We start from the raw sequence: 25,588 nt of genomic DNA, 5'->3' as shown, positions 1-25,588 counted from the left end.
TAAGTTCCCTGGTTAATATGTTCCCGACTCAGTTTGGAGGGCTGAGCTGGAAAATTGTATCAGCCCTTGTATGGCCACCTTTTTTTTGCTTCTATAATATGGCCAAGGTTTGTGTGTTTGTTTTGAAAACCAAAATTCATGTCCTCATCCTATCCAGTTTGGACTACTGCAACCTTCCACTAAAAACATTTTTTGGACCATTTTCACTTGACTTGCTTGAATGCTGGTTTCAGGTGCCAAGTTTTTTATTTTCTATTTCTTACAGTTAGACAGTGTACTTTTTTTGCTTTTAGATGAGGAAAATATACCAGGTTAAGTATTTTTCATTAAGAACCATATCGTGTATACAAATGTATATTTGCATGAAATTATTATGAAATATTGTTTATGATGAATATGATTTGTACTTTGTTAAGTATCTTCCAGCAAACACCCGGATTTAAAAATCTACCAAGCATATGAGCAAGGATACATCAGAGTAATTTTTGTTAGAGGTTAGAGAGACCTCTGCAGACTGGAAGATGCAATATAGCAAATTGCTATACAAAAGAATACTTTCCTATGGGGTAGAAATCCCAACGCAGTGCCCCTTCCTCCCCATGCTGCTGGGCCTCCTAAAAATCATGGGACCCTAAAACTGTCTGTAAGTGTTTTCAATTCTGAAAGTGTTTGTAAAATAACAAGGGGTTGTTTGCCTTCCAAACACTTTTTTCAGTTCAACTGTTTTCCGTTTGTTCATCATAAATAAAGAAATTTTTTCCATGTTTTATTTTTTACCCATTTTCCAAAATTTGAGTATAAATTTGAATGTTCCAGTCTCTAGTTTCTGTCTGGCAGTTAGTAGATACATTTCTCAGCAGTATCTGTGGAATATGAACAACTATTGTATCAATTCTAACAGCTGCCTTTAATGAAACTCAGGGATTCTGCTCAGCAGGGCTACAAATAAATGTATCAACTAATGTATCATTTTAGAACAGTTACAGAGTCGGTGACCAAAAACCCAGAGCTGCTTTAGAAACACATAAGGGAGGCACGCAGTCAGATTCGGGGAAATTTGGAGCCCGGCCACAAATCTCCTCTTCTTCAGGGCGATTAATCTCCACGAACTGCCTTCCCCTGCATTCCCGCCAGCTAGAATGAAAATTGCCGGCTTGATGGCACTTGGAGTGCTTCGTTTTTCGATTGCCATCCTGCCAGCGATTTTCATTCTAGCCGGTGGGAAGGCAGTTCAGGGAGATTAGTCACCCCGAAGAAGAGGAGATTTGTTGCCGGATGACTAATTTTCCCAAATCTGACCTTGTGTCTCTGCCCTAAGGAGGTGGAAAAACTTTTAAAATTCAATAATAGACAATCAGTCACAAATAGATAACAGAAAGATAATAGAAAGTATTTGAAAACAGTCTTTATTTCTGGCGATCTATCTAAAACAAACTGAACCGAAGAAAGTGTTGCAAGGTGAACAGCCCCTTTAATCTAGCACTATTCCCTATTATTACAATTTTTTTCAAGTAATAAGAAAATGTGTTACCACTGAAGGATAAATTAGGAGTATTTTTATAGCAGCATTTTGTGACTTTGAAATAAAGGGCCAGATTCAATTTGATGAGAAAAAATGTCTTTATCTCGTGAAAACTGGAAATCTACTACAAAAAATGGAGCTGAATATGAATATAAGTTTTTTCATCTCAAATAAAATTTCAGATGATAAAACATGGTTTGATTTGAATCTGAACTACAATACCACAAATCATTTTTTTCCATTGCCATTTGTTGTTTTTTTTGTAGGGCTGAATTCAGCCAGTGTATTTCAACTAGTTGATTTTGGCCCCTGTGTGGCCCTAGCCATTTACCTTAGACCCTTATCCAGAAAACCCCAGGTCCGGCTCATTCTGGATAATAGCACACTGAGTCAGGTTGCAGTTGTGTTCAAAAATAATTATTTTTATTAAGCCCATATGCAAAAGGCAACGCTTCGAGCCTACTAGGCCCTTTCTCAAGCCTAGTAGGCTCGAAACGTTGCCTTTTGCATATGGGCTTAATAAAATAATTCTTTTTGAACACAACTGCAACCTGACTCAGTGTGCTGCTGGCTTTCTTTTGGATATCGATTTGACCCAGTGACAGGGGTGGGTCTCACAGTACAGCACCTGGCACTACAAAAAGTGTGTATTAGGGAGGTGAGCGCTCCACTTGATTGACTTTACATTCTGGATAATAGGTCACATACCTGTACCTGTAGTAGCAGGGCATAATAGTGGAACAGTGCCTATTGCTGGACAAAATGCAGCAATGCCTGGATATACTAGTGCTAGAGCCCTGCATCAGGTCGGGTACGCGCAAAATTCCCTGCAAGGTGGTCGGGTTTTGGGCATAAATTTCTGAGTGCCTGATTGTGCTGGAAGTTTGGTACCCTGCTATGTTGCAGGACTGGCCCTCCCACCTTTTCCTGAGTTTGTGGTAAGATTTCTTTCCTTATCTAGCAGAATAGGGTCCCATGTGATTCCACTTCCAGGTAAAAGTGGCGTCACTTCCGGATCGGTGGGTAAGGAAGCTGTTTGCCGGTTGGGTCGGTTAGTGAGTCCGGGTGGCGAGGCAGAGTGGGTGGCGGGACGACTTGCAGGTAGGGTTGTCACCTTTTCTGGGAAAATATACTGGCCTTCATATATATTTAGCTTTTTTCCCTATTAATAACATTGGGATCAGCCATTATTTTTACCAGCCAGTCCGGTAAAATACCGGGCAGGTGGCAACCCTACTTGCAGGTCTGTGGGTCGCAGTCAGGCATTGGTCTTTGTCCGATTGGACCTGTGCAGGACTCTAACTAGTGCAGCAGTGCCTATAGTAAAAGTAGCTAAAATAGCCACAGTAGCTGCAGAAAAGCAGGACAACATAACAAAAAGCGTTACCTGCTGCCAACAGCAGGTCAACAACAGCTGAAGGGCAATAGGCTAGATAGGCCTGAGTAATGTAAATAATGAGGATCCACGAGTTCTATTTAGCACATTGCCAATAATGTTGAACCTGAAAACTCAATTAATGCAAAGTGAATGATTTATGGTGGAGAGAAAAAAAAAATCCAAAGACTGTGATTTGCTACAGAAGTTTGGCTGATGTGGGAAATTCACAAGATGTGCTTATTTCCTCTAATCTGCATCAAATTCTAACTTCAGAAATGACTGCATATTTTGATTGTTTTGTCTTTGCAAATTTTCCTGAATGTTTATAGAAAAACAAAGTGAATTTACATATTTCTTACAGCATATATTCTGTATGGGCAAATATGCAAAAATATAAAAATATGCAAATGGACAGAAGAATGGCTAGGACACCTATACACCTATAAGATGATGGAGAATCACCAAACTCTGATGTTGTGGCTAAGGCTTTAAAGGGGCATTAATAAAACCTGGCATTTTCAACATTGTATCTCAAATGTTGACTTTATTTAGTTGCCTACTGTTTTTATTTTCATAGTTTTCATAACATTTAGGGTCAAATATGAAATACAAGCAAGATTAGCAACTTTCTGAGCTTTGTGAGAATGAAATGTTAATTCTTTTTTTTCTGAAAGGGGTTATTTGCCTTGAGGTAACTTTTAAATGATTGTAGAGAATCATCTTCTGACCTTTTAATTTAATTCAGCAGCTCTCCAGTTTGCATTTTCAATCTGGTTGCTAAGGTCCAAATTTCCCTAGTAACCATTCATTGATTTGAATAAGAGACTGGAATATGAATAGGAAAGGGTCCTGAAAAGAAAGATGAGTAATAAAAAGTAGCAATAACAATAAATTGGAGCCTTACAGAGCATTTGTTTTTAGATGGGGTCAGTGACGCCCATTTGAAAGCTGGAAAGAAGAAGAAAAATAATTTACAAAAATAATGAAGACCAGTGGAAAAGTTTGTGATTTAGCTATTCTATAACATAGGAAAGGTTAACTTAAAGGTAACCCACCCCTTTAAAGCTTAAATAATGAAAAAAAAATGAAAAAAGCAGAAAACAGCACTCCCATCCCATTCAGAATAGGCAAGACAGATCTTTATTTATTTAGATTTTACTTTCTACATATCAAGGTCCAGATCTAATGTCACCAAGCCAACATTTTTGTACACTCGGTTTCAGCTCCAGGACTGGGGGTGGGTGGGGTGGGAAATAAACAGAGCACCAGAGATAGGGCAGAACCATTATCTTTTAGTTCCATTATAGCTAAAACAAGTGGGAACCAGTTTGTCAAGTGGCCCATCATATGAAAGCCCTTTAATGTACTGCTAACACTGATTGATTTTGGTCCAACACAGAGCCGCACTTTATCCCCCTTCAATGGCTTTGAAGCCAAATATATTATCCCAGAGCTTTTTATTTAATTTTTCCCAGGATGCACTCTTAGTCCATGCTTCTTGCATTTCTCAGCAACTACTTTACAGCTTCACCATCACATTTTAAACTAACACACATGTATCAGAATGTTTTGACATCATTACATTTCTTTCTTAAAGACGGCGGGTACGTGTCAGCTTTTAGAATCAGTAGTTATTTTCACAGATGTCAAGACAAATCTTGGCATCATAACATCCAGGTAGAGGTCCATTCCCAGGAGGAACATACAGGAATCAAGAGCCTTTCCGTATTTCTGGGCCAACAGGAACGACGGAAAGACCTTAAAATGTGGATAAAATGAGACAACAGGCATGTTGGATCTGTCACTTGCAACACAGACATTAGGATCAGTTTTATCTGAGGTTCGAACTTATTTCCCTTGAAGCTGGAATAACTTGTGTTCACAAACTTTTATCTCTGCTCAGACAGCAGCATGTGGGGAGGAGGCGATGCTTTTGGTTGCTCTGTTTTCAGAAGGCCACGAAGTGGCCGTGATTCAGCAACAGGTTTTGCACATTAATACAAAAGGTCAGACCTCCCACCAAATAAACAAGTTACTGTAATGCGTATCCCAGCTGACATCTAGAATATGCTGTTGCACCTAAAAAGAAAACATATGCACCAGGCAACCATTACAGATAGGGCAGAACCATTAGGTTAAAGGGCACCTAGCAAAGGAAAATTGTTTCTCTCACCAGAAGTGTGGGCTATAAAGCCTTCATTTCAGCAAGGGGAAACTACAATTTTTTCCAAAAATTGCAGTGAGCATTTTGCCACCCTCATCAGGAGGGAGCACTGGATGTAAGCCACCATGTTGGGACTATGAGCATTAAATTCCCAGCTCACTCATTTTTGCACATGCGTTTGATGTCAAAAATATGTGCACAATAAGCAGTCTGAGCCATAACACTTGTCTCCCACCAAATGGAGTTCAGGCTCTTTCTGTATCTTTGTGTTTTCTTTAGATCAGTTTGTAACATGGAGCTTGCCTGTGCATGCACATTTGAAGCTATTACATAGTTACCTAGTTAGTTACATAGTTAAATTGGGTTGAAAAAAGACAAAGTCCATCAAGTTCAAGCCCTCCAAATGAAAACCCAGCATCCATACACACACCCCTCCATACTTTCACATAAATTATATATACCCATATCTATACTAACTATAGAGCTTAGTATCACAATAGCCTTGGATATTATATCTGTCCAATAAATCATCCAAGCCATTTTTAAAAGCATTAACTGAATAGACATCACAACATCACCCGGCAGTGCATTCCACAACTTCACTGTCCTGACTGTGAAGAACCCCCTACGTTGCTTCAAATGAAAGTTCTTTTCTTCTAGTCTGAAGGGGTGGCCTCTGGTACGGTGATCCACTTTATGGGTAAAAAGGTCCCCTGCTATTTGTCTATAATGTCCTCTAATGTACTGTCCAAAACTGCACTGCATACTCCAGATGAGGCCTTACCAGGGACCTATAAAGAGGCATAATTACCGTATATACTCGTGTATAAGCCGAGTTTTTCAGCACCCAAAATTTGCTGAAAAACTCTACCTCGGCTTATACGCGAGTCATACGCAGGAGGGGAGTAGGAGTTGACACGCTACTTTGCGTCTCACGTCACACTGCAGATTGATTCTCTTACTTCTTCCGGTGGGAGGGGAGTGTGCGCGTCTGTCACTCTCCATCTTGCGTCTCAGTTTCAGCCCAGCCGGTTAGCCCTGCCGAGGAGTGGAGATATTCTGCCACATGATGATCGGATCATCCCTGCCTCACTGCAAGTGCATAGTGGAGATTGGAGAGTGGGCGTGGCCTTGCTGTTTTAATAGTGTGCGCGGAGAGTGGCAGAGGCTGCTGGTGGTGACGTCTGTAGTTGTGGCTGTGCGACCCCGGGGGCTCTGGCTTGGCTCAGTGAGGGCTGCAGGTAATAAATCCTTGTTTGTGTTGCTTGGGTGCGTTTTTGTAGCGCAGCTTGCAGCTCTCTGGCTGCTTTCAGCATGTGTGGTCAGGTTGTGGTTGTTAGATGATGCTGGGAGTTAAAGTTTGCACGTGCAAGTTTAGTTTGGTTGCACAAACATTCTAATACCTATTACCATCCCTAATCTTGTAATTAAATCAACACAGCATAGCAGCCCAGTCGTGCAGCAACAGCGAGCTTTGTAATGTTTGTCTGTATTCTGCACTGCTGCTTATGACTACTGACACACTGCAGCCCAATCCAGCTGATTCTCACATCTGGATTAAGTGATCAATAACATTGAAGCCACTGGATATGTGTAATGGTTTTCAGCTCGGGAGAAACGGAAGCAAGGAAGGAGCTGCTACTATCACATTAGCACTGCAGTTTGTAGCCTTCTCACCACTTTCCCACCCATACGGTCAGTCAGTGCCTCTGTTAAATTGTCCCTAGGTTATTGTGCTGGCTACTGGTCCACTTTCTAGTTAAAGCCAGAGAGCAGTGCAGGCATTAAATCTGTGCCATTCTGCTATGATATCTGGGGGTATTATGCATGTACTTGCTGCTGTGCCATCTTTTTGTGAGATCTGGGGGTATTTAGTAATAGAGTGCCAGGTCTCCCAGTCCATCATTTCTCAGCCTAGGCTTATACTCGAGTCAATAAGTTTACCCAGTTTTTCTAGGTAAAATTAGGTACCTCGGCTTATACTCGGCTCGGCTTATACACGAGTATATACGGTATGTTTTCATCTCTTCAGTTAATGCCCTTTTTTATGCAAGACAGAACTTTATTTGCTTTAGTGGCCACAGAATGACACTGCCCAGAATTAGACAACTTGTTATCTACAAGTTATTCCCAGAGAATCTACTATGGTGTATGCGGCAGCAAGCTTTGTGTTGGCAAACCTATCTGCTGAAAACATGAAGATGCCACTGTCAGGGGCCTATCGACTCCAAGCGCAGGGAAGTGCGGACCAAGGAGGAAGCTTCAAGGCAAAGTTCAAGTTTGCAGTAACCAGAGGGATCAAGGGTAATCGTCATCAGAGTTCAGGCCAGTGGCGTAACTAGTTGTTACTGGGCCCCATAGCAAATTCAATTTAGGGCCCCAAAATATTTATAAATTGGCCTATTTTACCAAGATATATTAAAATTTCTAATTAATTAGGGTCTCACTGGGCCCCCTACACTCCTGGGCCCCCCTGCAACCGCAGGGTCTGCTTCCTCTATAGTTACGCCCCTGGTTCAGGCAGAAGTTCAGTAGGCAGACGGCAAGAATCAAAGTCAGAAGGTTCAGGCAGGGTCAAAAGTCCAAGAAAATACTAATAATCAATTTAGCAACACCCAGGAATAAAAGCTAGCAATTCCTATAATCGGGCATTGAACCCGTGACCTGGAAGTCCTTTTATTTTCAATTTTCTTGCCAGGCACGTGACGTCATCACGCTGGTGTCTTGGCGCCGCCGGAGATGGGAACAACAACGGGCGCTCCTGACAGCCACCTATGAACTCCACTGCACTACTCTGCATCTATAGGTCAGCTTTAGAAACAGGGACACTTTTCCTTGTAGTCTCTGTGGGAACAGGGCAGATGAAGGGCAGTGAATGGGGGCTTATAGTTATATGGAGGTTAGTTCTCATTTAAGATATATTTAGTAAGTGTCAGCATATTTTGCAGCACTGTATACTAGAAGGGTGTAAAAAAAGAACAAACCCCAAGATTCATATCATAGTAAGAAGTGAATTGGTTTTTTTTTGGCATATGATTTGTAGTCAATCCTATACACAAAAAGTTTAAGTCAATCAAGTGATCCCACAATTAAAGTGATGAAATCTGAATCCTTCTTTTTTACAAAAGCTGATCTTGGGGTGTTAACATGGAAATGTTATTTTTGTCCTGAAATGCCACACACCAAGTCTCCGTAAGGACACAGATCAGACATATAAGCCTCTCGACTGTCTGCTGAGTAACTTAACCAGGTTTTAAACAGTTAGTCAACGACTGTTAATATAAGTCATCTGTTATTAGACAGTAAATCCATCAACCATATGTCATTTATTTAGCTCTCTGTTTTGGCACCAGTCACTTAAATTTTCTGTACGTATCCGTGGCAATACTGGAAAGTAGCATAAATCATAGAAAACTGGGACGAAGGAGGCATTCATCCCAAAACTGGTTTTTTTTTAATTTTAAAGTTACTTTTTATTTTTAAAATATTGGTGGTGAAGAAGTGGCAGCCTAGCTTACAGTTGGTAAAGCTTTACTTGAAGGGATAGAGGTATCATAGATTGAATTTGGTAATCCGGAAGGATCCCCCACAGTTTGATCTATTTTGAACGTTATCAAAACTTTTCTGAACGTTTCTGAAATTAGTTCAATCTGCTTTTCATAGTTGTTGGTGCGAGGGCTGGATTTACATAGCAGGTACCCTTAGGCCCGCTGACGTTCGTCGCCCCTGTTCCCACCCTTTTATTTGCACAAATTTTCATCATTAGGACCAGAGCAATTGGGATTGGCACACGGAAAATAAAAAAAGCGATTGTATCTCTTTCGCATCCCCAGTGTTTTTGAACCAATGTGGGTATGGTTGGGCAGCACAGTGTCGGACTGGCCCAGCGGGACACCGGGAAAATACCTGGTGGGCCCCGACCCTTAATGGACCCCCACTGGGCCAGACCCCTCTCCAGATCTCTGGCGCCCAGGCACCTTCACGCAGGCGCCGAGCAGTGCCTTTATGTGCACGCACGTGGCGCGTCAGAGTAGGGGGGCGGAGGGGGGCCCTGGACAGTAGTCCCGGTGGGCCGCCCACTAAAATCCTGCCTCCCTAGGCTCCAGGGCTTGGTGGCCTTTCCACAAATCCAGACCTGGTTGGTGCACAGATTCCCTGAAAAGCAGAAGTCCCAAAATCTGTCATTTCAGAATGAAACACAGTAAGGTTGGAGTTGGATTACTCGGTGGAGTTGGATTACTCTGATTCCACAGATTTCAATCTGTGGAATCAGGTAAAAATAAATTACTTTTTTGAAATTCAGATAGTGTTTAGGCTCCTTTTCTACATGATCCCAAATGTTCTTGGGCTGACACTCCAAATACATTAAATAAAGTAAGTGGCAGTGGGATTTAACCCCAAATACATTATATAAAGTGAGAGGCATCCAACACCCCAAACGCGGAAAAAAAATAAAACAAATTAAGTGATTCTGTGCACGTGTGCCTTTTCTACTAATACAGTATATTGCAGCAGGCACAAAAAAGTCAGACAGTCAATGGCTATAGAGGAGCAGTCTTTGCGGCCCGGGTCTCCCCTCTTTCCTGCGACTGCAGGGGTCTGCTTCCTCTATACGTACACCACTGATAAGAACTGAATAGCTGAGGCAGCAATTGCCTGAAATTACATGCATGCAAGCATCATGCATAATTAACTGAGATGGCTGCCCACACACAATAATTACAACTTAATAACATACAGTACATTTAATGGTTTGAAAATAACATTTTAAAATGAAGAATTAATTATTTGCAATGCACACAGTGTAATATAGTATTAGCTACACTGTCCAACTCACAGTATCCCCTTAAAAATTGAGACAATTTAGTGAGCACCCCTTTTCTGACCTGGCATGCTCCCAAACCACCCCAAATCCATTGATATTCTGTTAAGTCCACCTCTTTTGAGGACAGTCCTGCAATAATAGAGACAACTGGGAGGTTTGCTACTATAACATGAAATTCTTCTATCAGTGTTCTATAGTGATTCAACAGTAGCCTGAATTTGTGTTTGCTGACATTTTTAAATTTTACTCCTACTGGTTATTCTGATTCCTTTCACGCTAAAACTAAAAACATACCGGTAGGATGATTGGCACATGACTGGCTCTAGTGTGTGGGTGGGTTACTTTTTTGTTAATTCCAATGGGGCAGGGATTAATGTGAATCAGGAACAATCACAGTATCAGTGTTGTGTGACATGCAGGCACTAAATAAAGCCTTATCTCCCATACTATTCCTGTGTAAATGCTGCAGCGTTTGTATAAAACATTACAAAAGGTTTTCAAACAACTGACTCCTGTTTGGGTGAGACGGAGCTAGAATGACAAGACAAATAGAAAATAAACAGGCCATATACCACAAACTATTCACAGCAGAAAAGTGGCTATAACTGTAATGTATTTTTCAAAATGCTACTTTTAACCTGGCCACAAACAGGCTGATATTAGCTTTCAATCAGCCCCTCCAGACCAGGTTGGTAGCTTAATGTTCCATGTGTATGGGCAAACCGCTATGTGGCCAAGGAGTGGATTGGAATCTACTGGGCCCATTGGTGCTGTCCTCTCCCTGTTATGTTCAATCAGTGGCCCAGGGCCAAACGATCAGATCCCATCATGTGTGTAGTCAAATTGGGCAAAGATTTTTTCCTAGTAAACTTATCAATGACTGGATCTACAGTATTTATGTACAGCCACAGTGTCAGACTTGGATGTCAGGGGCCCACCAGAAACCTTTAGACTATGGGTCCACTTTCCAAACTATTATTCCTCTTCACTCAGCCTCTTTATTCTCCTAGTCTTTTAAATCCACTTACTACACCCTTCCATTATTAAGCTTTTTTTCCCCCCATAAAGAAATATAGAATGAGATGAAATAGGCTAAATGGTTAGAAGCAAGAGGGCCCACTAATACCTGGGATCAGTCAAATCTTCTTCTTCGTTTTTTTCCCCCCCCCCCGGTTTCACATAATTGACGCCGTTTTGATGCCTTCCCCTGGAAAATCTACAATCGAGGTTCTATTGTACATTATTAGTGTGAAAGAATGCTGTTTGTTTTTGGTTGCCCTGTCTAGTTTCAGTTAGACATTTTTAGGGGTCCTTTTTTCTTTCAAATAACACTATGCCTATATCTATACTGAGGAGATTTTCTGTTACACTGGGAAAGGAGCACAGAGTGCCAACTACAGACATCTTGGCTTGAATTGGCAGCTTTTAATGTAAAATGAGCATCTAACTGATTGATCTGAAAGGATAACCATGGTCTGGCTGAGAGAAAGTGCAGTGTGTACTTTATTGTAAAACCAGCATCTTATTTAAGCAACTATAAAAACACAAGGGAATACAACATGCATAAATAAGAGATCACTGCTTCTTAATAGTTGGTTCACCTCTGTTTAACTTTTAATATCCCATATAGAAATTTGAGACAATTTGCTATTGCTTTTTATTTTTTATGGCTTTTGAATTATTTAGTTTTTTTGTTCAGCAGCTCTCCAGCTCGGATTTTAGAAGCTATCTGGTTGCTAGGGTCTTATTTACTATAGCAACCAGGCAACGGGTTGAATGAGAGACTGGAGAATGAATAGGAGAGAAAAGTTTTAAAAAATAACAATAAAATTGTGGAATTACAGAACAATAGTTTTTTGGCTACGATAGTTTGGCCTATAACATTGGCCTATACACATTTGTCAGGCCTGATCTGCATCAACAGCTCAGTGCTGTTCCTAAACAAAGGGATTTTCCAACTCACCCATCAGATATCTGGCCAATTCATGGAGTGGGCAGCCTTTTGTTATTGGTATACAAGCTAAATTACCAATTCACATTCGAGAGGCCTATATGTTCATGTTTGGCCAATCTTTAGGCTTAAGCACAAATATCTTACAAAAAGATTTTTCTTAAGATATTCGGTGTGTATGGTGGGAGACGAGCTGACCAATATCGGCAGAAGACTTGGCTATCGGTAAACTTTTGATCGGGCACCTTTGAAGGCACCCGTACATCGGCCATTGTTGAATCGTCAGATGCAGGTAGAATTCTATTGTTTCTATCTGTATATCTTAAGATTCAGCTCTACATGAAATGAACAATCTTTCCCGAAAAGATCTTTTCTAGGAAAGATTGTAATTGTTACGTCTATGGCCACCTTTAGGCTGAGTGGACACCTATGAGAAAACAATTATCTGGAAACCCATTATACAGAAAGCTCCGAATTACGGGAAGGCAGTATCCCATAAGCGCCCCCTCCGTACACCCGGAAACGGCCGGGAATCATGGCGCGTGAGCTGCTGGGGGGGCCCTGAGGGGGTGCGGGCCCTGGCCCAATCGCACCCCCTGCTCCCCCTGTAGTTACGCCACTTATCTCAGGTAATTTTGCCTGGTCATGTGCTTTCTGAAAGAGCCAGCACTTTAGGATGGAACTGCTTTCTGGCAGGCTGTTGTTTCTCCTACTTAATGTAACTGAAGATGTCACAGTGGGACATGGAATTTACTATTGAGTGTTGTTCTTAGATCTTACAGGGAGCTGTTATCTTGTGTTAGGGGGCTGCTATCTGGTTACCTAAACATTGCTCTGTTGTTAGGCTGCTGGGGGGGGGGTGGTTATCACTCCAACTTGCAGTACAGCAGTAAAGAGTGACTTATGTTTATTATAGTACAAGTCACATGACTGGGGGCATCTGGGAAACGGACAATTTGTCTAACCCCATGTCAGATTTCAAGATTAAATATAAAAAAACCTCTTGAGAAATGGATTTCAGTGCAGAATTCTGCTGGATCAGCAATATTAACTGATGTGTTTTGAAAAAAATATTTTTTCCCATGACAGTATCTGTATAAGCTGAGCCCTCCTAACAGACATTTTTTTTTCATTCAAACTTCTATTTATTAAACCTGGTCCTTTTCTGGTCGAGTTTTTAAAGGGGAAATTTTTTGAGGAAAAATAAAATTCACATTTTTCGAGATTTATTATGCTCCAGAGCTAAAAATCCAAATCTGAAAAACTCCAGCTAAAACCTGTCAAAATCTCAAAATCATGTCAAGTCAAAAGCAGATATCCCTTTAACAATTTGGAGATGTTTCTTGCCTTCATGATCTTCAAAGGTTTTTGGGCTGATTTTCATTTGATAATGCGAAAAAATTCAGTCTTGTGGGCGACAACGCGCCAAGAAATATCAACCATTTTAGTGGCAGCTACAAAACACACGCCAAAGCAGTTTGTAAAAAAAAAAAAACATAGAAATAAGTCTTGGAAATATCTGACATTTGGGAAACAGATTTTGCACAGAATTTCAGCCCTCCCTTTGGAAACAATTTCAACATGATAGATTAAAGGACCTTGACAAAATATTTGTTAGTTATTATGCCTGCTGGTATTGTATTTAGTATTTATTTCATTAAAAATTTGACTTGTTTAAATTATTGCAACTTCCCACAGCTTAAAGCACATTGTATGAGATCAATTATCTGGAAACCCATTATACAGAAAGCTCCGAATTACGGGAAGGCAGTATCCCATAGGCTTCATTTTAATCAAATTAAAAAATGATTCCCTTCTTCTCTGTGATAAAGAAACAATGTCTTGTACTTGATCCAAACTAAGATAAATTAACCTTATCAGAGGCAAATTGGGTTTTATTTAATGTTTAAATAATTTTTTAATCAATTTAATATATGGAGATCCAAATTACCAATAGATCCCTTATCCAGAAAATCCCAGGTCCCATACATTCTGGATAATGTTCCTGAACCTTAAATGTTCCTGAACCATTAAATCTCTTTCTTGAGAAACCAAAGGCTTCCACAGATGTGGCCAGGCACATCTTAGTGGTCGGCAAAACAGATACTTAATATCAAGTAGTACAGGTATGGGATCCATTATCCGGAAACCTGTTATCCAGACAGTTCTGAATTACGGAAAGGCAATCTCCCATAGACTCCATCTTAGCCAAATAACTGTAATTTTTAAAAATGATTTCCTTTTTCTCTCTAATAATAAAACAGTACCTTGTACTTGATCCCAACTAAGACATACTTAATCCTTATTAGAAGTAAAACCAGACTATTGGGTTTATTTAATGTTTACATGATTTTCTAGTAGACTAAAGGTATGAAGATCCAAATTACAGAAAGAGCCGTTATTTCCTTGGGGAAAAAGACAGAATAAAGACCAAGACAAATTGTGCTTTTTTTGCAGCTGAAATCTGGGATAAAACAGAACTGCGTCACTTCAAAATACTTTTCTGGATACATTTGTCTCTAAAACATTTTTTTGCACAGAATTTCAGATGTCTCAGGAAAAACACCAACAAAACTCATAGCAGCTTCATTTTATACAGTGGCTTTCAGTCATTAATTAGAAGTATTTCAGACATGTCAACCCAGATTTTTCTTCTATTTACTACTTCTCACTTGCCCCTGCAACAACAGCCTAGGCAAGTGATCCTTTTGATTCAAACTCTAATTTTTGTTAAAGGGGAAATATACCCCACTTTTTGACATAAACTCATTCATCATGTAGAAAAGATGACTAAACACTAAGGGGCAAATTCACTAAGCTTCGTAGTTGCGCCAGCGTCCACTTCGCCACACTTCGCCAGGCGTATTTTATCCAGCGCTACGCAAATTCACTAAAATCCAAAGTTGCGCTCAGGGGAAGTGTAAGGTTGCGAAGTTGCGCTAGCGTTAATTCGCAAAGCAAAGCAAAGTTACGCTAGCGATGATTAATTTGCATACGGCGCCAAATTCAAGTTACAATGGAGGTATATGTGGCAGCACTACACAAGCCTGGGAAACCTTCAAAACAGCAAATAAAATTTTTATTTTGCCCTACACATGTGCCCACTGTATAGTTAAGTTGCCATGAGTTAGGTGTTAGGGGGGAAGGAGGGGAGCCCCTAAAATTTTTTTCCATCTTTTTCAGCCTATCACCCATAAAAAATTAAAAAATGCCAGCGTTTTTTGAGACTTGGAAATTTTTTTAACTTTTTTTGAAGCAATCCCTATCTACTCTATTGCACTTCGTCTGGTCTGAGGTGGCAAAGGAAGTCTGGCGTAAAAGGTAGCGAAGTTAAATCGGCGACCGTTAGTAAATTGGCGAAGTTCTGAAATGACGTCATGCTGGCGAATTTTCACCAGCGTTAGCCACTTCGCCCTGATTTTTAACATTCAGTAAAATCCGCATCTTAGTACCGCTAGAATGTATCTCCTTCGCTAGCGAAGTTACATCGGTGACCGTTAGTAAATCGGCGAAGTTCCGAAATGACGTCATGCTGGCAAATTTTCGCCAGCGTTAGTCACTTCGCCCTTAAGTAAATTTGCCCCTATGGTCGATCACAGCTCACGGGCATTATATCCTATTTGCTTTTGCTAAAGACACCTCTACTGAAGTCATTAGTACCGAAACATCTCATTTCTGTTCAGCTTGGCACAACAATATATAGGCCTCTTGTTGTGTAACATGCCATCAGGCACATTTTAGGGGCTGCTGCCGCCTGAGGCAGCAGCCCCAATGCCGCCCCTCCTCCTGCTCCGCTCTTCTAACTACCAGCGTCGGAGCGGGTGGAGGAGGGGCCATTTTAAAAAACGGAAATTCGGCTCTTAAAGTTACCAGAGGCGGCTTTTTGCTGCCCCTGGTAACTGGCCGCTCCGTGCCGCCTGAGGCAAGATTCTCACCTTGCCTCATGGCCGGAGCGGCCCTGCATGCCATGATACTACAACGTAAATGATTTCACTGATTGCTGTAAATGCTATATATAATCATATCTTTGGTAAAGCAATGTCTGTGAGCATGGCCATCTCTCCATGTATCTTAAATGGAATTGATAAATGATACAGCATTAATGTTTTTTGGTAAGCTTGGAGAATCAATTAAAGTCGCCTTTTCTCTTTCTCCTGCAGTCTGCTATAATAGCTAGCTAGAAAATAAGGCGTCTCCCCCTGGCCTGTTAAGCACAGCATACATCACATATTATTGATTATAATAATAATGCAGCAGTAATGACAGTTGTTCAGTAATATCCTAATGTGACCAGATGATATAATTAGCATTAGTCCTTATGACAGGCCTCCAAACAAGTGAGGTTGTGCTATTACACCAGAAAATATCATCAAGAGAATAGGATAGGGCTGCACAGAAGTGTCTATGAAGTCTAGAGTCATAAAGGGCAGTGTTGCTACACCCATGTGGCTCTAAACAACTGGCGTTCTCTTCTCATTCACATCAGTAGCAAGCACCTGATGTTATTTAGGTTGACCCTAAAAAAAGCATGGGAAACCATTTTTAAATCAAGACGCTTAAGAATGTCTGCAACAGAAGGAATAGTGCAAACCCTAATTCCAGGCAAAATAATCAGCCTAAGAGCCATTATTTTAATTCTACAATATGTTTTAATACATTGAATATAATTTAATATACTTAATACATTGAAGGATACAGATTCTAATGAATCCTTGGTGTTTTCTTCATGTGATTTTAAAGGATAAGTAATGCTTTTATAATTAAAATCCTCTAAAATTACTCTAACATACCTTTTTCCCTCCACTTCATTTTATTTTGTTTATTTGATACAAAAAGCTGAAATGTGGCTCTTTTAGACACTTCCCTGTATAGTGTGAAGCTCTGCCCCCATAGCTCTGATTTTCTCCCCGACTATGACCTCAAATAGGTGCCTTCTGGGCATGCTCACTGCCTCTGCTCCAATGGAAATCAATCCAAGCTATGCTTTTGATATTTTTTTTAGATAAACAGGGAAATTGAATCTACTTCAAATGTTTGATGTTTGTGAAAGGGATAATCAGATTCCCAATGCACAGATGACCTGTATAATGGACAGGAGGTTGCCTATTGGTATCTACAAACATGAAGGAGCTTCAAATTCCATTGAACAGTTAAGGTCAAGAAATAACAAAAAGAATGTTCAGTACAAACCCTATCTGTTGCACAAGAGTGTATACTGCCATTTAACTCTTCCAACATGAAATAAAGAGGGACTGAAATGACAATAAAAGAAAAGGAATATTTGGTAATTAGATAATACAGGGATTGGGCCTGTTAACCAAAATGCTCAGGACCCGGGGATTTATGGATCATTCCATAATTTGGATCTTCATACTGCAAGTCTACTAGAAAATCATGCAAATATTAAATAACCCCAATAGGCTGGTTCTGATTACAAAAAGGATTAATTATATCTTATTTTGGATCGTGTACACAGTAGTATTTTATTATTACAAGAAGCCCTTTCCGCACTTCAGAGCTTTCTGGATAACAGGTTTCCAGAAAACTGAACCCATACCTGATAATTTGGTAATCAGTGCAAGTGCATGAGAATAAACATGAACAGGCCTATATTTAACTATTGGGCCAAGAAAAAACATCTGGAAAACCTTGCGAATGATTTTACTTTTATATACTTATGTGCTAGAGACTCATGTTTCATTCAGTTGGATTGGAACAGGAAATGCTGTGCAACAGGAGACCTTAATTTGCCCAACATCTTCTGCATTTTAGCACACACAGGATTTCATTGTAGTTGGACATTGTACAGTACAAAAGACCGAAAGCAAAGACCAACCATTCTTGATGGAGGTGCCTCTCTCCAACTCTTTTACGCATATACATAAAAAACACTCACAGTGGCAATAAAGTAAAGAAGTATTCAAGCACAAGTATTCTCCGGTATTTGTTTCATAAAACATATTGTACATACTGCGCACACAGTAACAAAATCATTTTGGTGCAGCTGGGAAACTGACAAAATGTCTAGCCCCATGTCAGATTTCAAAATTGAATATAAAAAAATCTGTTTGCTATTTTGAGAAATGGATTTCAGTGCAGAATTCTGCTGGAGCAGCACTATTAACTGATGTGTTTTGGAAAAAAACATGTTTTTCCATGACAGTTTCCCTTTAACACTCACCTACAAGTTAGAAAATAAAATTTGATTGGTTGCTATGGGCAACATCCTTGGAGATATTTATCTCCAATGTTAGTAAAAATGCCCCAGAATGAGATACTTCGGAAGTTACTCAGCATCTCAGTACTTAAAAACAATGTTCCTCCCACACTCATCAAGGATCCCACTTTGTGACTGTACTACACAAAACTTAACAGGACAAAGTTTAGTAAAATTAAATCACAGCTGTTTTACATTTTATAGAATCTCTTTTATTTCTCATGGTAACAACTATGGCGTGACACATACCTGGTCCATAATGAGAGGAATAAAAACTTCCAACAAAAGCAGCTACTAAACCAGGATAAATGCAGAATGTTTAAAATATAGGCATGTACATCTGCTATGGCTAGAAATCCAAATGGAAGCATTCGACTCTGACATATAGTAATAAACTGTCACACAGTGGGGGTGCCCTATTTTCAGTTGACAGAAACTGATGGAGTTTATACAACCCTAATTGCACTGCCCATGCTGCCATTTGTACTTATTTGTACGTTTCATATTCCATCTAGCACTTCAGCAAAAGATTATTAATCATTACTTTCTGCCACGGAGAACAATGTACCAAATTACAGTTTATTAACAAAGTACATTTTCTTTATCTGAGGCTTGCAAGCTGCTTTTTGTGTTGCAGAGTGTTGGGTACACTTGACGCTCTTTATATAAATTATAGAAGACAATTATGTTGTCATTGCTTGTACATTACGTTCCAAGGAGCAATTAGGAGTTAATGATGTCTTAATTTCGTTTTGGCTCAACAACTTGCATTGACTATGTCTCTATGTCATGTACAGACCCAAAAGGAAAAATGATCTCGGCAGGTACAAGTGTCTCTACAGACTGAATGCACTGCTGGATCTTGTGCTTTTGATTGTCAGCCCGAATATTCAACCAGTAAATGGCACAAACATTCTGAATCCTTTGCAAAGCTATATGTAGTTTTACCTAATGTATTTTTTAGCATATAACAAGACAATATTGTGCCGTCTACCTGAGAAGGAAGAAAACTAAATCATTAATTAGCATTCTGTCTCAAAAGACATTCCAGCTCACATAACAGAGAATGCAGAAGTGCAGAAACTCTATGAAACAGCATACAAAAAACCTTCACTTTCACAGTGTTAAAAACTCTTGGTTGTTACTAGGCCAAATGAGTCGTCTTATTTGCACAGCCAGAATAAACAATTCTAAAGTCACTCATACTTGGATTCATACTTATAACCTAACTGCTGAATAACTCTGAGCAAAGTTTTATTTTTTTAATGTACAGGTATGGGACCTGTTATGCAGAATGCTCTGGACCTGGGGTTTGCCAAATAAGGGGTCTTTCCATAATTTAAGTCTACTAAAAAATATTTACATTAAGGACCTTATTTATCAAAAATCCTACTTTTTTTCTGATTATTTGAATTAAAAAAAGTCAGAGCAAACTAGAATCCAGGATTGTACTTTATTTATTATTAAAAAAGAACAATTTAATTGGATCAGGGACAAACACGATTTTTTTTTTTTGAAAAAATCCAAATCGTATGATGTATATTCTTCCTGAATCGCTTGATTTTTTTGGACTTTTTCCCGAAATGGCCGAACTTTTGGGATTTTTGCCAGAAAAGTCAGAAATAGTCGGATTTTTGGCCTAATTCCAGCGCAGAGCACAGAAACTTCCAAATAGGACAGGGACCTCTCCCATTGACTTATATACAACCTCAATAGGTCTGAGATGCCAGATTTTCAGATTCTGACTTTTTCCTTGCTCGGGGTTTAATTTGTCAAAAAATTCAAGGTTTTTTTGCCCACTATTAATTCGGATTTTATATCGAGTTCGAGTTTTTGCCATTCAGACTTTAATAAATAACCCCCTAAATAACCCAGTAGGATTGTTTTGCCTTCAATAAGGATTCCGTATTTTTAGGAAATCAAATTTTAAAAATTTGTATTATTTGATGGCCTTCCAGCGAATAGGAGCTTTCTAGATATATCGAGTTTCCTGGATAACTGATCCCATACCTGTACTATGATGTCCAGGGTTGAAAATAAAAAAAAGTACCTTATGAAAAAAATTCTGCTGAAGCAACAAAAAATTGAATGAGATAAAGAAAGGACTTTTTTGTTAATCTTGTTTTACCTGATCCCAAACATCAATTATTAATTGATTAAACATAATAAATCAGCCCCTTAGTGTTATTTTATTTTTTATTTGATCTACTGAACGTGTCTCGGTTCATATAGACTGTAGCCATTATATTCACAATAACTGCCATTTACTATTATATGACAAGTGGATATTCAGTTCTTATACTCCTATCCAATCACTGTGGGCACTCTATCCTGAAGTAAAAGAAGTATATCAGTAAAAATTTTGAATTAACCCTTTAATTTCCTGTTTCTCTCTAAATCCAAACCTTTGTAAAATTAGGGCCATATGGGCAACAATGGAATGAGGGTTTGGGTGAATGGCAGAATCACAGTAGAACTCTGCTGATATGTGCTCCACCAATAGACAAAAAGGAGACTGTAATTCCAAGAAGACTGCAGTGCCAACCACAACCTGACTATTGTATTTTGATTGAAGAAAAATTCTGGAAAGCTAGAGCTGCCTTCCAAAGTCTAGATGATTCATCTGCAGTCTTCTGAAGAAGTATGCAACAGAATTTCTGCTAATGGATCAATTGAATTCTCAAAAATACAGAACAGATTACGCTGGATATTAATTGTTACACTTAATTGATTAGAGCAGTCAAGGACAAATTCTATCATTTTTCAGTTCATAATTGCTAATTTAAGGATGTGTACAGGTTATAAAAGAACACTGCATCTAGAAAACAAGTGAATAAATCATACAATTATAATATTTACCCTACATTATAACCACTGCATGTGAGGAAGGTGTTCTTATCATCTGACACCAAAAGTATGGAACGCTACTCTTTGGTGCTAATTTATGGCTTAAACAATCATTAAGGAAACTAAAATGTATTTAATAATTCATTTAAAATTGCATGTTGTCATCCTATAAGGGCAACATAAAAACAGAGAGAAATACATTATACAATAAAATGTATGAATCCCTTTCTAAACTAGATTGCAAGATATATGACCAGCCAACCAATAAGGTGACAGATATTTATGCAATATAGTGTCACATTTTGAATGTAAAACTGCAATGATAACTTATGTAGGACCACAAGGGTGTGAATGTTTGGGTCCATGAAGTTCTGGGTCATCTGATGCTGATCAATTAGTACTAGTGGGATTGTACCAGAGTTTGTTGATCCAAAATGAAAAGGAGACGGGGGGAAATTTATTCCAGGTTTCATAATGTTCTATAAAAGACAATTTAACTGTATGAAACATGGCTGTGTTTGTGTGGCCATCAGAATGCAACTGCTAAATGTCAAAGGCTGGCAAGTCTAAATAGTTGCTTGATCAGTAAGCCAGTCATATAACATGTTATATCTCATTTAGATCCCTGTTTTATTTTCAGAAACGTGATGAATTCCCCTAAATTTGTATTACCTTACAAATACTTTTCAAACCAAAAAGCTGACACATGTTTTAGACACGCTGCACAGACTATTAATGTTTTATACTCTTCAGATTAGTAGATTAATACGTTTTTCATCATGGAAGATAACCAATACACTAATTAACCTAAACCAGTAGGTTTTGGAAAGTTATTGCAAGTAGTCCCAGATTCAGCTGTATTAAAACTAAGATTTATGAAAAGATCACCTTCAGATATACAGTATAGTTGGGTTAAAAAGCAGATGGAGTCCATAACTTATATTAAATAAAAACGTATGCATTACATGTCTGTCGATAAATATATGAGTGTATGTATATATCTGTCTAACTACACTAAAGCCCTGAATTTAAATTTCCATATTATATGACTATAAATAGCTCACAGCCTAAAGGGCACTTTCAGCTTAATTAGTAAAATGGTTATAAAATAAAATGTGGCCCTAAAACTCCAAGAAACATGTTCAAACTTTTATAACCTGTCACATTTTGTAAAATGGGCGTAGGGGGTAAGGCCACAATGGGTGTGGTTGGAAATTTTCGCTGCTCGTACTACAGCTAAAGTTTTTGTCCCTCTTTATGTTTTTCAAATGTTGGGAGGTATGCTCAACCCCATCCAAACAAGTGCCTTCCTGTTGCAGAATGTGCTGAATGTTTTATAAACCGGAAGGGACATCAGTATTTTGGTGAAGGAATGAGAACAGTCAAGATCATTTATTTTTTTTAATGCTTTATAGCTGCCTACAGCCTTTCCTACTACCAATGCTGGGCAGCCTTAGACTGCCTGCACAGCAAGGCTGGCTACTGTAAGATGCCATAGAAAGGCATTATGTAGTGGGCTGGTGGAGGACTGTTTGGGCCTCTTTGTAGTTGGAATGGCAGGGCCTAGTTTGACTCCCAGTCCAGACCTGGGGAGGGTGAAGGGGAGGGAAGGGTGAAGGAAAGGAGAGGGAAGGGGAAACGGAGGTGAAGGAGAGGGCAGTGACTAGGAGTAGGCAGAAGACACTAAATAGGTACCTGCCAAGCTCTCCCCTAATTGCGCCCTAGGCAGGTGCCTCCTCTGCCTACCCCTATTTCCAGCCCTGCTGCACAGTCAGGACATCAGGGCATTTCCATCCAAATCCTTATTAATTTTAGCCATTTGTGGGTACTCAACTCTATCCCATTCTTCAAAAACATACAGGTTAAACTGACTTCTGTGTGTGAATACAATATGGACCTTAGATAATAAGCTACACCAGGGCAGGGACTGAAGTAAATGATAATCTCTGTAAAGCTCCACATAAAGGCACTGGCACACAACTAGATTTGTCAACATTTTCCTGAAAATGCCTTCTCCTTGATTAAGCTTTGGGTCGCTGCATGTATAACAGTTGCGGTGATCTGAAGCTTAGTCAAGGGGGAAGGAATTTTCAGGAGATTTGTTACCTGCCATAGTGCAGATGTACCTTCGATGACAAGATTTAATTCTTGAACAAGTGTATTTTTTTTAATTGTAATCAGAAAGAGCCAGCACTTTAGGATGAAACTGCTTTCTAGCAGGCTGTTGTTTCTCCTACTCAATGTAACTGAATGTATCTCAGTGGGACTTGAATTTTACTATTGAGTGCTGTTCTTATATCTACCAAGCAGCTGTTAGGGAGCAGTTATCTTGTTACATTCCCATTGTTCTGTTGTTAGGCTGCTGGGGGGGGGTAAAGGAAGGGGGTCATACCACTCCAACTTGCAGTACAGCAGTAAAGAGTGACTGAAGTTTATCAGAGCACAAGTCACATGACTGGGGCATCTGGGAAACGGACAATTTGTCTTGCCCCATGTCACATTTCAAAATTAAATATCAAAAAAATATGTTTGCTCTTTTGAGAAATTGATTTCAGTGCCGAAGACTGCCGGAGCAGCACTATTAACTGATGCATTTTTAAAAAAAACACGTTTTTCCCGTGACAGTATCCATTTAATACTCAGAGACCAACCCTATATATCCATCTACAGATTTACAATCTGTCTTTGCAAGTGCTTCCTTCATCCTACGAATGACCACAATGAACCACAAGCCCATGGTACATGTGCCCTTCACACTTGAGTATTATTTTCCCTAATATTCTAAATGAAGCTAATGATTATGGCAAACCTCTGCCCCAGACAATTTACATTCAAAGTCAATTTACTCTGTAATGTTCCGAGATCATTCCAGCTGACATCCAGAGCAGCTGACTAATTTCTGTGATTAAGTGGTGCATGATAGTCTGTTTTGCTCTCTGAGAAGACTCGGCAGAGGTCCAGGGAAACCTTTTACATCCTTATAAGCATATTAGAGGAGCTGAAGCAATCATACTTAGCACACAGCCAGGCTTCACAAATACTTTCAAAACAGATTAGAGAAACAAGAAGCAACCAAAGTGCAATAAATAATGCTCCTGGAAAGGACTTCACCCAGATTTCACACATGCTGGGCTCCTTATAACACCAGCTGCAAGACACTCTTTCATGGGGTGTGAGGGTGGCATTGGGTTGTTGGTTTTAGTAGAAGTAGAATATACAGTATGCGACCAAGTCATTTCTACTTGTACTAGATTTTGAGAAGGGGAACAATGGGGAAAAAGGCAGGGCCAAGTGCAGTAACAACTATTGACCTATGTAAAGCTATTCAAAAAAAGCAAATACCTTCTACTGAAACCCTATTTTTTGTAAAACCCTCCCAGTCTTGGGTTTATTTAATGTTGAAATGATTTTTGGAAAAAAAAGAAGGTCCCAAGTATTCCAATTAACAGATTCTATAACTGTATACTTTAAAACATTCTGTTTGGTTTTCTGATGGACACTGTTTTATAAGACCTGTGAGGGCTGATCCCTCTTCTGTTTTTGCATTAAGCTTTTGCTGATTGTGCACCCAGACTCACTTTCGTGAGTGCCGGCATCCCTTGGAACATATATATATATATATTATATAACAAAGTCCTGATTCACCCTACCACGGCTCTACAACGATAGTGGACACTGGAAATAAACATTCCATTAAGATCTTTCCCTAATTGACTTTAAGGCTCTTCCTTCCCTTCACTGTTAAAGGCATCCCCACAATTTGGGTACCTCAGTCCTAGCAGACCATTCGAAAAATAGGTTGGCACAAACTGGACCTGCAATCGACTTCTGCTGCTTAAATTGTTTATTAAAAAGTTATGGCACCCATAGTGCAAACAAAAAAGCTATACACGTTTTGTGCCTTTATGTGGCATTTAATTATAGGCTAATGACAAAAACAAAATACATTGTGGCGCTTGTAGTTTGAACCAATCACAAACTAGGTTACAAACCTAAGTACATTAAATTACTTTGTATACTAGTTTGTCTATAATTAAGTGCCCCATAAAGGCGTGAGGCTTTTTTGTTTGCAAAATAAACAATTTAAGCAGCAAAAGTTGACTGTGGTCCATTTTGTGCCAGCCTATTTTTCTAATGATCTGCTCATGGAATAGTCCTTAAGCTGAAGGTCTGGGGCATGTGCACCTAGATCCAGAAATGAACTTTGAGTTTACTAAAAGAACATTCATTGTCTGTTTTTTTATTATCTTTGGATTTGCCTTTGGATTTGGATTTTCTAATAATAAATGATAGTACTAGTATGGCATAAAGTGTGCTGATTATAACTGATCTGCAATTTCTTCCATCCATTGTATGTGCACATTCTTCAGTGGTGTAACCACAGATGAAGCTCTATAGCTCTAAATGCATCTCCACTCCCTGGCTGAAATCTCCCCTTCCAGGGAGCTGGGGTTTGATTTTTTTTTTGGGGGGGGGGGGCTCAGTGAGGTCTAGGTACATCGCTGACATTCTCTTTTCCTGTGAATCTTCTGAGACTATTGCTGTGTAATAAAACATGGTTGAATCCCAGTCATCAAACCTCTATATAGTGGTTTACAGGTTAATGAACAAAATGTAATTGAAAGAATCATTTGGATTTGGCCTGCTTTCATTTAGCAATGTTCTTTTATGCAAGATACTTCCA

The 25,588-nt window shown here is 39.3% G+C and overlaps 1 long non-coding RNA gene across 1 annotated transcript; it reads left to right on the top strand.

Moving 5' to 3' along the window:
• Positions 1–332: 332 nt before the first annotated feature.
• Positions 333–3,422, top strand: LOC121396264. The gene is made up of 2 exons (XR_005962924.1): positions 333–643; positions 3,262–3,422. It is a non-coding gene; the product is annotated as an uncharacterized LOC121396264 (long non-coding RNA).
• Positions 3,423–25,588: the final 22,166 nt, after the last annotated feature.

The sequence above is a fragment of the Xenopus laevis genome, chromosome 7S (genome assembly GCF_017654675.1).
Source record: "Xenopus laevis strain J_2021 chromosome 7S, Xenopus_laevis_v10.1, whole genome shotgun sequence".
Classification (NCBI taxonomy): domain Eukaryota; kingdom Metazoa; phylum Chordata; class Amphibia; order Anura; family Pipidae; genus Xenopus; species Xenopus laevis.
The sequence above is the reverse complement of the archived record's forward strand: the minus strand, read 5'-3'. Positions and strand labels throughout refer to the sequence as shown.